General features: G+C 35.4%; 1 protein-coding gene across 1 annotated transcript in view; it reads right to left on the reverse strand.

Annotated features, from left to right (window-relative positions):
* The window catches only part of RXFP1 (relaxin family peptide receptor 1), a 28,474-nt gene extending 16,499 nt beyond the window's left edge, over nt 1–11,975 (reverse strand). Inside the window, exons 1-2 of the mRNA XM_027676821.1 lie at nt 11,836–11,975; nt 233–337 (exon numbers count right to left, since the gene is read on the reverse strand). The gene's annotated coding sequence lies outside the window, so the exon portion shown is untranslated. The remainder of the gene's footprint in view (nt 1–232; nt 338–11,835) is intronic.
* Between the last annotated feature and the right edge of the window lie 3,107 nt (nt 11,976–15,082).

The following is a 15,082-nucleotide window of genomic DNA, read 5'->3' on the forward strand; positions in this document are numbered from 1 at the left end:
TTGGAATATGTTAATTGGCATATGTTTGACACTCCTCTTGCAGAAAATGAATCATCCTTAATGAAACTGAAATTAACTTCAAATTAGCATTTGTTTATCTGAGACATTAATTCTGTTTTACTTTAAATGAAACTGCATTATCTTTCTCTTCCTGATAAGCATATATTTGCTGTGTATTTTTCTCTAGGAATCATCATTATTAACCACTCAAATAATATCTGTAATTACTTACAACACTCAGGTGTCTTTTTCTGAAATGCATACAGAGATTTCAGTTTATTGTACTTGTCCTTTGTATAATGTTTATCAAATTGCAGAGACCATCCGTTGTTGTCTTCTAATAAAAAAAAAAAACAACAAAACCACAACACAAACAGACCACAAATAGAAGACATTAGAATACAAACAGAAGGTAGCAGTATCTTCACTTAATTTAGTTGCATCAAGTTTTACCTAAATAATATGGGATTTTTTTTCCAGCGCATTTCACAGACCATTAGATAACCTTATCTTATAGAGCTGCCTAATCACACATAGCTATGGAGCTTATAAGATGCATAGTAGGAACAACTTATTATGCCTTCAACAACTTTTTCTGTGACAATCACACTGAAAAAACAACGATCTTGACATTAGAAATTTTTCTTTACATAGGAGTCTAAAGATGAGAGGCAACCATATTTTCCTACATCCTTAAATGTGTGGGTTAGTCACTTTGTCCATGGAAACTGAATTAGTTAATGTGACTCTGACTTATTCTTTCAGAGGGCCATCTTGCACTATCACAGCCTATAATTTCTTTTTGAAAATCTACATGAAGGCCAAAGGACCACTGCTTTTCAAGAGAAGGGGAGGCTTGGTGTAATGTATTCAAGTCAGTGTGTTTAAGTTAAGCTTAATAGGCATCTTAAACAAAGCATGATTCCATATTATCAGTTTGGTCACTGTGCATAAGTATACTGGAAATGAGTTTATGGCTAAAAAAGCAAAAATTGAAGAGCAAACCTTTCAGTTCCTTCCACCAAATGGACATTTCAAGATACAGTGGTGCTGGAAATAACTTCAGATACGTTAGTTATTTGTTTCTTGGAAGTCTATTGTGTATGGGAGATCTGTAAATTAACTGATCTGGTAACCACTTCCAAAACAGGGTGGAAAGGGAAAGGTTACTTGCCTTTAAAAGCTGTGATTGGATTTTAGTTATATCAATTTGAGTCTGACTTCTCTTTACCTTTGACACACCCTTTTAGTTTAAAGCCTCTCATTTAATGAACACTCACAGTAGCAGAAATGCTCCTAATGCATTTTGAACTAAGTGAAAGGTATTGGCAAACCTGCAGAAACATTGCTGCTTCCTGTTTTAAATCCTTAGAAGAAGCTCAGTTTTAGGACTGCCTGCAACATGGAATTTGTAATTGGTGAAGCAATGAGAACAGATCCTTTGTCAAGTGGCAATTGCCTTATAAACCTACTGCCCCATAGATGGGACCATAATGAGGTTTCCTTTATCATTATTCCTGAATATTTAGCTGGAGCACATTGACTTTCATTTGTATGACTGGACCCATCAACTGGGACCTGAAGAAACTAGTGGGAACACAACATACGCAGAGAAGGTAAGATTTAAGAAGAAAGGAATCTTTCATTGAGTGTTTTTAAAAATAAATTTGTAAAGATTGTTTAAAAAAGAGATTGTTCTTGAAGTTTTAATCATACCAAATAAATGTTTTGCAGTCAGGAATATAATCTCAAATACTTTTGGATTTTCTAAATCATAATTATGTTCATAGAAAATTTTGGACACCTAACCACTTATCTGCACATTTTAAACACATAGTTAAGAGCCATAAACTCTAATCCACCTGTAAGCCAATGAACGCATAAAGCAAAATTTTCTGTATTTCCCTGCTTCTGACTCTAGAGTGGATATGCAACATTTTATTCCACCTTTTTGTACTTTTAAAATTCTTTACCATGTGACACAGCATGTACAGGAGGTGACATCATTGCACTTCACATCTGCAGAGAAAATGAGCAGGGCCTCCCACACTAGTGGGAATGATGGAGCAGTTCGCTACAAAAGAAAAGTTCAACAGCATTTTTGAGGAAGTTGAGAGGCAGCTGTGTATTTTTGGGTGGCCATAAAAAAAGAAGGGAAAAAAATCGCTGTGAAGATGGATTATTTTGGACTGGAATTTTTCCAGTTGTTTGGAGTTTCTAGTCAGTTTATTTCAAATAATGGGCTTTTCTCATGGAATTGATTTTCTTGCCTTCTACTGGAAATACAAAGGCATATCTAATCTAACAAGTTGTTAAAGGTTTCTTGACCTTCAGAAATATATGCTTTGGGCCAAGTTTTATGCCCAAGTGTGGGACAGTCTTCATTTCATACAAACTATTTTGTCAAATCCTGGAAGAATGTATTGTGCAAATAACTATATTTAGTAGAAACATTTGATGAAGCATTCAACGGCAGAATTGTAAATCACTTTGTGATTGTTTAGAGTTTATATGGAAGGTCTGTGACGTGTTAACCTCTTCTGAGGCGAGGTTCTCCAAACACTTTAAGAAATGACTGGTAATAGTACTGGTCTTGAAATCCCAAATCTATCACTGAGAGAGTACAGCTCAGATGAGAAATTGCTTTTCCCCTGAGCCAGTTCTAAAATAGATTATATTGGCTGTGCTTCTGTAAAATAACCAGAGATCTAGGAAAACAAGACATCATCAAATCTTTTTTTACGTGGGATAAGTGAAATAAGCGTTGGTAAACTGGATTTATCTTACCACAGATTAGTACGCTGTTCCTTGCTAAAAGTTGCCAATTACTACTTCTGATGGGAACAAGAAAGAGCACTTTAATCCTGACAAACTACAGATTTGAGTAATCATTTCAGTAACAGATCCAAGAAAATATCATCCTTGCTCAATTAAAGACACACATCTTACTTAGTATGGAGCTTATGACCAGGATGTTATCTATATGACTTTCCCCTTCTCTCGGTCATGTCTTCATTGGTTATTATGCAGAGAAATGTTATCAGTTAAATGCATAAACACTCTAAAGAGACACTGTTGTGTCCCCCTTTGATTTTGCCTTTGCTGTTGGTGGTCATAACCCGTGGACATATTCTTTCTGTCAGTTATTCAAATAAACTTCCTTTTACTATAAGAAATTCTTCAGGCTTTTCACAAAGATATCTTTTCATACAAGGAAAACCCATATCCTTTAAAAATGTTTACAAATGTAGAAATATAATTGCCCTTTTCCACAGTGTTGAGGCACACTGATATAGCCTAATAAGTTACAGCAAGACCAAAACCACACAGAGATTTTACCAAGTGGAGTGTTGTGGTGTCTGGAGCATTCAGATTTCTGAGAGAATTTCACAGTCCCAGTTTACATATCCAAGCAGAAAAAAATAAGAACTTAGAACCAGACATCTTATCAGTCAATTCAAAGGCAATTTACCCCACACCCAACTGTGTGTCACTGTACATTGACTGCCTCCTGTACCTTCTGCTTAACTGAAATGTGGTTCTTCTGCTTATATGTGACAATGCAATCATAGTAAAACAGACAGGAAATAAATCAATTCAAATAAGGTTTACAGTTCTCTGGATGAGCTAGATTATATACCTACCAAGTTTATTATTGATTTTAAAACAACTTAATTAAGCTAGTGCAACTTTTAAGAAAATAAGCAGGCTCAAATTTCCAAAAGATAAACATCTTCTCAATATTGCATCTTTATTCCCATAAAACACATGCACAGAGGAGCTTTTTAGTTTTATAACAATACTTTCAATCTATATAAATTATTCTGATTTTCTATTCAGTTTTTCTCAAAGTATTTTCAAATTTTTAAATAAATTAAAATAAGCTAATGGCATGAATATACCTATAAAACCTTTAGTTGCTTCAAAGTTCACTCAGCAATACGCCACTACAATGGAGATCAGGAGAGACGTAAGTCTAGTGAAATGTAAAATTTCCTCTTAGTTATCAACAATATTCAAAGATTTCAATAGCAAAATTGATTAAAAGCCTCCAGAAGTTCAGCAAAGCAATTCCATTTGCTGATACTTGCACATCAGAGAAAACCTGATTATTTCAGTGCCATATACTGTTGACAAAGGGCAATGACAGCGAGAATAAAATTTGGCCATATAAAAAAATTTCCTTGTGAAGCTTGAAAATCCTATCTTTTGCCAAGTATTTGCTACATTTTAAGTATACTATTGACTATCAAATGTTTATTTTATGCTTCAAAACCAAAATTCATTATTTAATGCGCAAAACTGAATACTGCCTCACACATTGAAATCTCATATTTCAAGTATGATGGGAAATAATGCCATGTCAAGAAAACACGAGACCAGCTATAACATTATTCATTATTAGTATTAATTTCAAATATAAAATTGTCAAGGTCTTCTGCAATGTCATGAGGCAAAAATGGGAAACTAAGACCCTCCGAAGCTTCTCATCCCTTATGAGTAATCCTGTGATGTTAAAACATATATCTTTTGTACAGATGTTTTGAAACATAGAAATTTAGATTTCTGCTAAGGAAATCTAGAAGATGATTTAATGAATCTGCAGAACTGCAATAATTCTTTGTAAATCTATAGACCTTCAAAGAAACACATATGAAAATACCATGAGATTATATAGAGTATTATTTTATCCTGTTAAGTTTTTATAGACCCATTAAAAAAAAGATGTAATATGTTGTAACTTATTAAACAAGGCAAGCCAGTCACCCAGTGAGTGTGTGGCACACAGTAACAGATGAGATCTTGTGTTTTTAGAGGCAAATAGGTGCAAGACTTCAAACAGCTGCTTCCTGCCCCAGTTCTTCTGGAAACCTTTGTGATTTTCAGCCTATGAGCTACACAGAGCTTAACGAACCTCTATAAGGGAACTTTACAACTGGGAAGCAGAATGCTGTCTTCTGTTCAGAGACTTCTTAGGCCTGGGAGCAACACAATGGTAAATACATTTAGCCAGTGAAGAACTCCTCCGGAGTCAGAAACAAATTAAATCTGCATGCCTGTTCTTGCTTTCCTGGACTGGAAAAATGTGGCTATGACACTGTGATTAAAAAACAAATGCAGACACACTGCAACCATTGCCTAGCTGCCAAAAAACAGTTTTGTAGAACTATCAGCAAAGTTGTCCAGAAGCCAAATTTTTAAACACCGAGGAAACTTGTACTCTCAAAATAGCTCAGGCTGCTTTGTTCCATTAACTGTTCTTCATAATTAAAGATGCTGCTTATGAAAAAAGATAAAATCAAACACTGATACATTGTCTCTTCCATTGCCCGTTTTATTGTTGCTAGTAAGTAAAGTGTAGTCAAACGTGTAACAGCAGTTGCTGTTTTTAATGTCCCAATCATGGCAAACCAATCTGGTTTGCAGAGGTGCAAGTGATGAGGTACAATGTGTATGATTTTTGTTTTGAAATAATTAAGAATTCTGGTGTTCGCATTTTTTACAATTCTTATGTTTAAATACCTTTTATTCTAAATAGGTACAATTCTTATGTTTAAATACCTTTTATTCTAAATAGGACTTATACTTGTGTTATTTGCACATAATCATTTCCTCTAGAGATTACTAGTAATAAAAGAACCTCTACTAACAATCAGTTCTGAGATGGAGCATAGGAGGTCTTCAATATGTGACATGACAGTAACCCTAATTTTAAACAAAGCATAAACCATATCTACTAAATTCTTAATTAAGTTTGAGCTAAAAGAAAATTGAGACATTTATTTATGAAAGTTATATATCACAGACTGCATGGGAAGAAACTATATGTTATATCTGCTGTTTCTGTGGCAAGTTGCAGTAGACCACAGCCTAGATTTCTTCATCTAAAGAAAAAAAATTAAAATCACTGCTAGCACTTCCAAATAGTCTTTTCTAGTTCTCTTTAGGAAGGCTGGTACGAGTCACAAACACTGGTTTTTGGAAACATATGAGCTTTTCATTAGTTTCCTAATTAAGGGATGTTATGATTCTTTGCTCACTGAAGACAGTGAGAGTCTCTCCATTGATTTTAGTGGTGTCAGCCCAGACCAGTCCTCCTCAGGCTCAGCCTTGCTTCATAAGATATGTTGTGGTCCAAATCCCAGGTGGTGTGGCTGGAGATTTTACATCAGTTGTATTGTTTGTGTTTTAAATTAGAACAGAACACAAGAAATCCAATAACTGTATAGATTTTGACTGTAGGTTGGGTACTATCAAACACTAATGGAAGTTAGTAAAACTTCTAAATCTGAAAGCAGCATTATCTATAAAGAAATGAGTGCACTTGTACTTTACATACAAGGGTATGTACATGTTTTAAGAACATGTAGCTACAGGATGCTGACACGTAATTATATTAGTGACAGAGCAACAGGGATGTGTCTTCAAGACACATTACAAAATATGCTTTTAAATTGGCCAGGTAGGATGTAAAGTCCAGAGAAAAGCCCAGTACTTTTTGAGGTCTGATCATAGCTCAATATTTCTCCTGAACTAAATTCTAGAGTTGATGGGTGGTTTTGAAACAGGAAACTTGAGGTAAGCTACTCTGCAATTTACTGGAAAGCTTCTTTCCATGAACTGGCATCACAATAATGTTACAGCTGATTTACAGTTCCAATGACCAAATCATGCTGATGATCCAGCAGAATGTATGGAATATTAGGAACAATATTACAACAAAGATCACAGAGGAAAAACAAATATTCAGTCACTCAGTGATTTAAAATTTAACTACATTAAGAATTTTTGCAGCACTTCGTAATTAGCATGTTATGACTACAAAATGGTAACTGACTCAGTGTTGTATCCAGAAGAGATAATTACACAAAAGCTGTTAGACTGAGAATATTAGACTTTTATCATTGCATATAATAGTAGGATAATTTTATTCAGGGAAAGCTGACCCTTATCTAGGACATAACTTGCTCATTCAGTCCTTTAAGTAGACAGCATATCAGAGAACTTAGAAAAAGAAAAAAAAAGTGTAAGTTTTTAAAATTTAAATACTTTATTAGGAGCAGATTAAAGAATTATTTTGTGTGTGTGTGTACTACTGCTGAGTCTAAAGTGACTCAGTAGGTATTTTGAAAAAAAAAACCACCAACCATGGACGATTACTGGCAATGTTAGTTTACTTCTGTCCAAATGCATGGAGTATATTTATGTTACAATTTAACTTTTCATAATTTTTTTTCAATTTTTCATGTGTCAGAATTTGTTCATCTAAACAAATATGCACCTTGAGATAATAAAACACATGTAGGCTCAGTGAAAAACGACATCAAAAATATTCTTATTCTGTTATTTTTGGTTTTGATTATTCAACTGCTGTTTTAATCTACTGTTGTTAGTCTAAATTTTGTTTTATCATTAAGCATCACTGTCAAAGCAGAGGTCCCAAAACACTTCTTTCCATGAATTTGTACTTGGGAATATGTATCTCGCACTTTTACTATGCCACTGGGAGTCAAAGAATTTGCCTAGAGATTGTTTAGACTACATTAACAGTAACATTGCAGCTGTAATGTCTTCAATGTAAGAATTATTAGTTTCTTCTTTTAGGAACAAATCCCATGTCAACACTGCCATAGCATTAGGAGAGCAGAATTTGTGATTATGCCTAGTATTTATCCTTCCTGCTCATTTTTAAAAAAGTGATGAAGCAAACAAATGCTCTACCCTCCCATCTATAAACTCCAAGTAGCTACAGAATCAAATCTTACAGCTGTAAACAAATGGGAAAAGTTCTTACTTAGAAAATTAGCCAGGAACCATTATGTTTGAAATCAAATGTAGTCCCAGTAGGACAAAACAGTATCAAACTTGCTCTACTTTGCCAACTTGATCCTTAAACAAGCTTGGGCACAGAAGGATACTGGAATTGCTATATCTTTTTTTTTCCCCTGCATATTTTGAATTTTTTTGACAGATACAAAAATAACTCCAGGTGAAGCGTGATACAGGCTAAACTGCTTCACAGTGCCCTCAGCCTAATGAAGAACTTGGTGCTTCAGCAAGGATGACCATGAAGCAGAATATCAGAGAAAAATTTACTGCCATACTCAAGTCTAAAAAGGGAAATTCCTCAAAACCTTGAGCTTTATGACAATTTACAAAACTTTAAATAAATTATTTTTATTTAAAAATATTATTATCATGACAGATTTGCAGAGACACTCACTTCTACTTTATGGACTATGTTTTCAAGTTAAAAAGATAAGATTGTATTTTCCATGCACATTTAAGGTTATCTAGTGATAGATCAAGGAGAGCCTCCCAATGTCCACACCCTGGGGTTAAGCACTAACACAGCAGTCTGAGACCTAGAGTCTGTTCCCAGCTCTACCTATGGTCCTAATTTGAGGTCATTTCACTTCTCCGGACCTTACTTTTATGTTTATTATTTGGACATGGAGAGGATGGTGGAAGTGAAAGAGGAAGCAGAATTGAAGAGAACACCACAAAGCCAATCTTTATGTGCTGAGGCTGGATATGAACAGTGATTACAGCACATCTGAGCACACATCTCTCAGTGAGGATTTGGTTTAGTTTGAAATATTTATAATCATGTTTTGCTGTTACCAGGCACACACAGTGCCTGAAACAGGATTAATACTGCAAATTATCTCAAAGATTACAACAATAAATGTTTCTATAGGAATGAAGAGGGGAATGAGACAAATCTCCTAAATAAAAGAAAAAAGGGATGGACTTGCTACAAGATAGTTGCAGTGACATGTTTCGTTATTTTCAGAGGCTCCTATAATGTTGGTCTCTTTTGCACTGCTGCCTTTTTGTTTCAAGGGCGTTCAAACGGTTTTGTAAAGTAACTCTCTTGGAAGACCTACATGTGCTTTTTATGCTAGCTGCTTCTCTTCTTATTTCATTCACTGATGTTTCTTATAACTGTTATTTCAGTAATTGCAGTTGCTGCTAATATTCAGCACAATTAGGGGCTTCTATTGAACGGCTGGATATTGAATTTTCTTGTGTTTAGAGCACCTGTTGTTTTTTTGTTTTGTTTCGTTTTCAAACAGCAGTATTATATTTTCAAAAGAAGTGTGGTTTTTTCTTTTCTTCTTCAACATATTATTTTTTCCATCACAGAAAGAACTACAGTCTGTGACATACTTTTACTTTCTTTTTCCTTATATTATAATAATGGTTTTACTGTAGGCTTAAGATTGTGCTTTATCATTACCAAAGAAATTGTTAGTAAAGCAGTTGATTTATCTAGCTTTGTTTGAGATACATGCATTAAAAAAAAAAAGTATTTCTGAATTCCTTTAAGGATCTACACTAATTTTTCCCTCCCACACTTGTTGAGTTGAAGCTTGTAGATTTGCCACCTCAAAGTTCTCATTCAAGCTGATGAAAAAATGTTCAGGAATTTAAAAGTTGAGCTACTTAATTAGAATACCTTGTGGATAAGATTAAAATTTTCAATGGTACTGCATGAAACAACTACTGTACTGGGATAATTTAATTTTTAATTTCTTTTCTGTAACCAGGAGTAATGACTTCAACTGAAAACTGCTTGTAGATTTAAAAAACGGGTAGAAGGAGCCAGATATAACTGCTGGCACAAGCCAGTCATGCTGTAGTGGTCCTGGGAAACTGCAGGGGAAAAAAAAAGACATTGTTTCTTTGTCTCAGGAGCTAATCACTGAGGCTTCCTTTCTTGTATTTTAAGCAAGATGAATAGTCACAAATCAGAGTTATCCCACAAAGATCCCCACACTTACTACAGTGTAGAGGCACTGCAGAAAATCTCATCAGGACATTCCATATTTTCAGGAAAGGAAGTGACTCTTCCTTTAACTGAACAATGGAGTTTGACTGCAATACCAATTTTTGAGAAAATATTACTGCTGAATATTATGTTAATCTGTTATACATAGCATGCATTTCTAAATAAGAAGAGGGGGTCAAGATATGAGAAAAACATCAACAGTATAGTTTTCTCAGTAAGTCAATACAATGACTCTTCATCTTTTGTAATTTAGGCTTTCAGAAATCAAGGCTAACTCATTCTTGAATTACTAGACACAAAAGAGGATTCAGTATTGAAGCTGAATTGTCTTGTATGTTCCTTCCTATAGAAGAACACTACGGCAATACTAAGGACTTGATGAAGCTTGTTTGTTGTTTAAGGGTTCAGTAATAAATCACTTCTTGCAACACTGTCCCTGCTCATTGCCAATCCATGTTAGTCCTAATTGAATTTTTGAAATTTGTTTTCAGTAATCCAAGAATACCTCAGTTCTGTATCAGTAATGATACAGATGAGAAGTGAAGAACTCTCTTTGATTAATGGACTCAATGATCTTAAAGTTCTTTTCCAGCCTAAATGATTCTGTGATTCTATACTGTCTTGTACATCCCACTACAAAACTGTGTATATCCTAATTGGCATTATATCAAGCTGTATGCTTTCAGCAAGTCCTTGTACAGTAGACCTCGTGGTATTATACAGAAATTAAACATGGATAAAACATGGTTTATGGACCTTGGACTTCTTAAACATAAGAGGGCAACACCATCAGCAATTTCTGCCACTGTATGTCAAGATGATTACAGGAAAAGAACAGAATGAGCAATTTTTGTTCAGGGTTTTGATTAATTACAACAGAAAGTGGGTCTATAGTATCGGCAAATGACATAAAACTACAAAATCCCACTCCTCTCACCCAATCTGTTGGCAACATGCCTGGCTGGGACAGGTAAACAGTTCACCTGCTTGGCTCCAGAGAGCTGGAGAAAACGTGTGAGGCAGGGCATCATGAACCTGTCTGTCCTCCATGGCTACAGGCAAACTACTAAGGAATAGGAAGCCTAGTTTCCCCATCTGCCATGGATCAGCAGTTCTGGAGAGTACCTCTGAAAATATGCAGGCTATTAGTAAGATGACAATACCAATAAATAAAATATGTCAGGGCTGATTTTCTCTCCTCGCGGTCTTAGATCACAACCAAATGGCCAAGCTCTCTTCTCTCAACATATTGGAGCCCCTTTCCGGACTATCCCAGGTCTGTGCCACCTCTGAGCTGTGTCCAAACACCGTGGAAGAGATGAGGCTCAGCACAAACTAAAGAGGTGCCAGGGCCATACTCACAAATAAGCAGCGTGGATGGGTAAGTGCCCATGCAAAGCCTACATCCTGATCCTACCCAGTTTGCAGTAGAAGTAAAGCCTACAAGCCAAGTCAAGCTCACAGTTACCATCCAGAGGGGCCAAAAGTGATAAGGATCATAACAACATGCAGAAGTGACGGGACTGTGTGTATTCCCTGAAATTTTTACGTTTTCAAAACCCAAAGCCTGCTGGTAGTACAGCTTGCATAGTACACTCACACAGATGTGTTTCTCTCAAATAAGGACATAAATGATTTCTGAAAACCCTTAACAATTTTTCTAAATTATATTTCCCACATTAAGTCTCATTAAGCTTTACATAAACTGTGTTGGAGCACACATTTACTTCTCAGCAGCGATCTTTGATAGACCACATACATCCATTTGTACACATCAAAATGACATGTGCAAACAAGTTCAAAGCAGGGATAAAACTGGATAAACTGATACCATATACAAAGAAAAATGTGATCCATTCTTCTCGCCTAACAAAATACTTGTTGAGTGGCTTTATTAGCTAAAGCAGACCTGCTGCATCCTCTGCAAAGCATGTAACTTTTCTAATCCTAACACTCTACAGTCTTCTGTTTTGTATGAGTGCTGTGTGGGTTTCAGTGACTACAGGTGCTAGACACAGAGAAAAGTCTCAACCACATACCACAGTTTTCTTCGTCGGCCCGATTCCCACAGTCATCCTCACCATTACAGTGAAGTTGCTGGGGCAAACACTTCGTGATGTTGCCACACGGAAAGTAGCCCAGGGGGCACCTGACCCCAGTTCCAGAAACATGATCTTCCAAGGAGTCACAGATGACTAAATGGGAAAAAAAAAAATGCTTACTTTATGAAGTGTTTAAAGATATTTGATGTTATGCTTTTATAAATACTCATTTACATTTGAATGTGAGTATCAAGTAACAAATATATATTAGTTCACTGGACATTCAATTAGAATTAGTATATGAAATAATTGTTAAACTTGGCAAAAATCTGTTATATTGTTAGCTAATTAAAATTTCCTTTGATATACAGCAAACAGGTAATTCATCCTCCTAATAAGATCAAAATGTTAGTCATACAAGACAAATGACCTAAGGCTACTATTTTAAAGGATTGTTTCTCTTTACACTAGAAATTAATTAATGATAGCAGTATACTGGATAAGTTATAGGTATCCCTGTCTGTGGCAGGGCAGTTGGAACTGGATGATCGTTAAGGTCCCTTCCAACCCAAACCATTCTGTGATATTCATTTGTGCTGAAATTTTAGACCCAGATAGAGAAGTTCTTTTATACAAATCAGACATATATTTTTGATTTAATTCTCGTTTTAAAGCAGTTTCTAGGTGTAAACTGGTGAAGGATCAAAGAGCAAGACAATTGAGATCAAATCTGTGACAGTTTTGCTGAAAAATGAGTAAGACAACACAAAGGTGCCGTTATGTATCCTTTCGAAGAGTTGTCAGTCTGGTCCAAAAAATGTGGAGATATTGCTTAAAATCTATCAATGTGAAGCTTGTATATACAGATGTTCTTCTAAGCCCATGCTTTTTAGGAAGTAGTTCCACAGAACAGAGGACTTCATTCAAGCAGTGCTGAGGGGAAAGTCAGAGTGATGCTGATGAGGGACAGTCAAGGCAGCCGGAGGAGTCTACCTGTCCCCTTCCTTCAGCTCTCTATACTGCAATTACCTACATCTGCAGTTGCCTGATGCCTTACCAGTTGCACCAGTGCACCTGAGGGACAAATTCTGCCACCACCACTTTTTCCAGGGTAAGCACAACTGATCTACCGCTTCTGTAATGGACTGCAACTCAGATTTCTTGTCATACAAGACCAGTTTCTTCCCAGGAGCATACTATGGAGAGGGTTTTAAATCATTCTAGAATGAAATTTGTTCAGTCCACATTTTTAAGTACTTTCAAAAAGGAATATCACTTTCTTATTATAGCTATCATTTGACTTAATGGATGCTGTTAAAAAAAAAATTCTAATACAAATTACATTTTAAATTTCATTGCTGTCTTAGAGCACTTGAAATACTCTATACAAACTTTATTAACCGTGATGTGATGCCTATTCAGATTGTAATCTGCTACTTTTGATACATACTGCTATTTTTCCAGGCTATTTTCATAAGTCAAAGTTTAATCTTTCACACAGCTTTCTCAGATTAAAAAGGAATATGCTTTTTCACAACACCTGATTTTTTGCACTCATTTTTCTCCTGGACTAAGGGAAATCACCTGAAATTGAATCAAATACTTCAGATTCTTAAGGAGTCTCTTCTGGAAGAACCTTCTTCCAGTTAAGCCCTTGACAGTGTTTTTACAACTGTTTGAAATGTAAGAGCAGTAGCTGCAGAAAACTGAGACAAATATCCTGTTATTTCCATATGTACAGAATTATCTCTGCTGTCAGAAGCACCCTGCATAGAAAGTTATATGTTCCAGCTAACAACCACCATATGATTTTGAAAAGTTGATTTGCTTTTATCCACAACTGTGTAACCCATGCAATTACTCAAAGAGCCTTAGTTCCTTATGCCTTTTATGTATAGGTACCAAAAATAAAGCTACAATCTAATCCCAGGGTGAATTCACACTTGCACATTGTTCATAAAGATTTATGCTGTTCTGTACTTGTATGCAGAACATTACCATTAACTTGTTCCACTCAGAAAACAAGTAGCAAAAAAATCTTATGCAGGCATAATGTTAAGCAAACAGGGTATGTGTACTACTTAGTGTCTTTCTGCAAAAAGCTGAGCAGGCAACTGAGGCTCCCTTTAGTGAAGTTATTTGCTATAATCTAAGTAGCTAATGAAATGTCTGGTAAAAGACACCAATGTGGGAAAATTAAACATAAATGAAAACATCCAAAACTAACCATCAACCTCTTACTCTGCAATCCATTATAGAAGCAGTAGATCAGTTGTGCTTACCCTGTCAAGCTTTTTACCCTACACACTGGAGACATGTTTAAACCGATCTGAACTCGTGCTTAAAGCGACTGATGTCCATGCAGTTTAAATTTCAAATCACACCATTTATTTTCTCACAGTACCATTCAATGGAATTTCACACTATGTTCCTAGAATTATTATTCATTAGTCAAATAGTATTAATTCCTGAACTAATTAAGGGATTTGCTGTTGCATTTTAGAAATCTATACTCTTCCACAAAGAATAACTCACTCATGGTGTTTAATGTTTTGAATTCTCTGTACATTTATAGCCTTGATGATATCTATTCTGAATCTCTGCATTACTCATATTTTGCTATGTTGGATTACCCTGGCATGTAAATATCTGCCTGGGAAAGGAGATACTAAGACATCAAAACTCAACAGTTCATACTAGTTATAGAATCATTGAAAGCACTGGTCTTTGTCCACTGACTTGTTAACATCACTTTGTTTATGCAAAAAAAGACAGAAGTTTGGACTCTGCAGATTGCAGGAGATTTATGTGTGGAAAAGCACCAACTCTCTGAGGAAATATTTGGCAAAGCTGACAAAGGTAGACAGGAGATAAGAGAGTAAAATTAATTGTAAAATGCCAGATAATATCCAAACAATTATGTTCTGCATTGAGGAAGTTAACACACTGTCTTTTATGTGAGGAAATTGATAAAAATAGCAATGCAATAACAGCAACTAAAACTTGTGCTTATTATTTTGCAAATAGAGACTTGACTGACATTGGAGTTTATCATGCCAAGACAATGAACTGTCACTCTGTGTTCGTAATGCAGTATTAAAGATGTTAAATTTTCTACATTTGATTGATTTTCCACTATTAAAAGATTGAACCGCTCTTGTTGCATCTTGTTTCTTTTTCAATTTTTTTAGCAGCTGAAAGAAGAGGTAAAGTGATAAACCTGTGACAGACTTGCTTAAATCAG

This window comes from Neopelma chrysocephalum, unplaced genomic scaffold (genome assembly GCF_003984885.1).
Source record: "Neopelma chrysocephalum unplaced genomic scaffold, ASM398488v2 Primary Assembly neopelma1_42, whole genome shotgun sequence".
In the NCBI taxonomy this organism is placed as follows: Eukaryota; Metazoa; Chordata; class Aves; order Passeriformes; family Pipridae; genus Neopelma; species Neopelma chrysocephalum.